Genomic DNA, 3,277 nt, shown 5'->3' with positions numbered 1-3,277 from the left:
TAGACTCTTTGGTGTATCAATGTCCTCCAGATTTTGAATTAAACAATTGGGAATCCGTTGAGCTGCCTATTCGCTTTAACGAAATCCCAGAGTAATTCGATGTTCTTTATTTTGTCTTGTTTCCTATTAGTTGTGCCCAAGACTATAGGATTTTTCTATTTTGCTTTGTATTAAGGGCGTCATATTCTTCCATTCTCAATAAAGTTTTGTTCTTTCTTTGATCCCTTATTTATTATCTTTTCGTTTCTCTATCTCCCTCCCTCAAAAAATAAATCAGGTTTGGTAACAATATGTTTGAAAGCAAAATTGATGGTAATTTCGAGCTTGATTTCAATACTCTGGCCTTAAATGTCGAAGATGATGATAGCGAAGTTACAAATAGCATATCATGACACGACTCGCCCTAAACACCTACTAACTATAGGACAAGTCGTGCCGACCACAGACCCCCAACCATCTACCAAGTCTATAGTCAATTTCTTTCTAAATTTATAAAACTAATTTAGATTATTCTTCAACATATAAAACATAAAGTGTAACATAATTCATTTCAAAAATAATTATTCGGCCACGACTTCTAAACATGTTGTACAACCACAAAAGGTACAACTATTCCAGTATCAGTCCTTCTAAATGTACATAGAAAATGATATGCAAATTCTGAGACGGTGAGTGGCAAAAACCGGTCGGCTATCTTTATGAAACTCAGGTGCAGCCTGGTGGAGAAAAACAATGATAAACAGTGAGCTAGGAAGCTCAGTGAGTGGCATTTTAATAAGGAAATAATTTCGTAAAACTTCTTCCATAAAAATAACTGAGATTTAAACTCTTATAAAAAATTTCTCTAAATTGAAATAATAAGCTTTTTCAGCAAAACTTCATATACTTTCTAAAAAAAAACACATTCTAAATACATATCAAATATCTTCTTTCAAACCTAAAACAGATTAAGGAAACTCAACACCATATATGTATCCATATTCTATTCTGGTCTACCAGCGCAGAGTAATCTCAATACACACAGCATAATATTTCTCTCAACGCGCGGAGTAAAATGATCCCAAAGACCTTCTATTTCTGGGTATACTACAGAAACACATTCACATAGCATACGGGTAATCACCTGGATACAACAATATGGTGGTTTGAAAACGATTCTCAGAAAATTCTCAATCTCATAAACAGTTCTAAAATTCCTCTTTCCTTCTTTTAAGAACATTTCTTCCTCAAATCACTTCTAAACATATTTCTTTCTAATCATACTCAGTAAGCACTATCGTTTATCAGAAAATCATAAAACATTTCTATGTTCTAAAAAACATTCATAAATTCTCAGCAAACTCAATTTCTCAGCAGAAAAAATCAAACATACGTAATATACATTTTCTTGAAGTTCTAAAATAGATATCTTAAAATATTTAGTAAAATAACCACTCACAAATCCTATGCACGAAGTGAATTTGGTTGGTACACTGCTCCAATTCCTGTATGACCTGAAATATCGATTCAAAGCCAATTTAGCTCACTTAATTCCAATTTCAACATAACTTAATTCAAACTTTAATCATAATAACTTCAAAATAATCCTATTACTCAATTTCCTCACTCTCTCTCTTCATTAAAAACTCACTACTTTTCCTTGTTACAAGTGGGTCCCACCAAACCCATTCAATTCCTCTCTCACACTCCATCTCACCCAAATATACCGTTTCCTTTTATTTTTATCTTAATTTATCAATTACTTCTATCCTTGATTTCTTTCTCTCTCTTCAACACCAACCCCCACAACTCCACTCTCTCTCCTCCTTTCTTCTACAGATTCCATACCCACCATTAGTCTTCACTTCTTCCGCCTTTCTTTTGCCTTTCTTTCTCCCATGGAACACTTCTTTACCAAAACCCAATACAATACTTTGGTTTCCTCATAACATTTCCACCATAAAATCCAACCAAAACATACATCCTTTGTAAAATCGAACCCCACAAGTTTATCATTTCTTCTCATCTAAGAACAACAGGAGTTTCCCGTTCATTGAATACCCATAGAACTCAAGCTTCTCAATGACATTTTTTTTCACAAAACCCATAAATACAAATCTTATAAGACTTCATATTTCCATGGATTCTTTTTATTTGATCCCAACAAACTTACCAAATTTCGAGTTTCTGCTCCAAATCGGAAAGCTACTCCTTCATTTCCTTCTTCTTTCCCCTCTGTTTCCTTCTCTTTTCCTTGCTCCCTTCTCTTTTCTGTTCTCTCTTCTTCTCCTTCGTTTTCTCCCTTTTCCCTTTCCTATTCTTTTTTTTTTTTGTTTTTAAACACTTCACACACACACCAACCTCACACTACACACACGCGTCCCGTTTTTTTCTTTTCAAAAGACTAAAATACCCTTCCAACTAGGATTCCAATTTTTTTTCCTTTTTTTTACTGAAAATTACATTACTGCCCTTACAAAATTTTGCCTCCTTTTAAGAATTTCGTCCTCGAAATTCAATCAGAACATTAAGGAAATAGAAGAGGGTACTGAGTACGCATCTGATCCTCACTTTCCCATGTTGCCTCTTCTACTGCATGATTCCTCCACAAGACTTTAACTAACGAAATAGTCTTGTTTCGCAACACCTGTTCTTTTCTATTTAAAATTTGCCCTGGCTTCTCTTCATAAGTCAAATTCTCACTTAACTGCACTGGCTGCGATTCAAGAATATGCGATGGGTCGGGTATATACTTATGCAACATAGAAACATGAAACACATCATGAATCCTGGAAAGCTTCATAGGCAGTGCTAAACGATACGCTACTGGCCCAACACGCTCAAGAATCTCATATGGACCAATATATCTAGGACTCAACTTTCCTTTTCGACCAAATCTCAGAACACCCTGCCACGGTGACAAGCGAAGAAAAACTTTATCACCTACTGAAAATTCAAGATCTTTTCGACGTTTATCAACATAACTCTTCTGTTTGTCTTGTGCTACTTTCAGATTCTCTCTAATTATCTTTACCTTGTCAGTAGTAATCTGAACAAGCTCAGGCCCCATTAACTTTCTTTCTCCAACCTCATCCCAACATACTGGAGTTCGACATTTTCTGCCATACAATGCTTCAAACGGAGCCATCTCTATACTAGAATGATAACTATTATTATAAGCAAATTCCATGAGAGGCAAATGAGTATCCCAACTACCCTTGAACTGTAAAACACAAGCTCGTAACATATCCTCCAGAGTTTGAATCGTTCTCTCTGACTGCCCATCTGTCTGAGGATG

At 35.2% G+C, this 3,277-nt stretch overlaps 1 long non-coding RNA gene across 1 annotated transcript; it reads right to left on the bottom strand.

Annotated features, from left to right (window-relative positions):
* Positions 1-432: 432 nt before the first annotated feature.
* LOC148212380 (uncharacterized) lies at positions 433-2,316 on the bottom strand. Its single transcript, XR_015789892.1, has 3 exons — positions 2,153-2,316; positions 1,439-1,493; positions 433-716 (listed from the first exon to the last, which is right to left on the bottom strand). It is a non-coding gene; the product is annotated as an uncharacterized LOC148212380 (long non-coding RNA).
* Positions 2,317-3,277: the final 961 nt, after the last annotated feature.

The sequence above is a fragment of the Momordica charantia genome (assembly GCF_013281855.1).
Source record: "Momordica charantia cultivar OHB3-1 chromosome 3 unlocalized genomic scaffold, Mcharantia_2.0 BLBB01000003.1, whole genome shotgun sequence".
Lineage (NCBI taxonomy): Eukaryota > Viridiplantae > Streptophyta > Magnoliopsida > Cucurbitales > Cucurbitaceae > Momordica > Momordica charantia.
The sequence above is the reverse complement of the archived record's forward strand: the minus strand, read 5'-3'. Positions and strand labels throughout refer to the sequence as shown.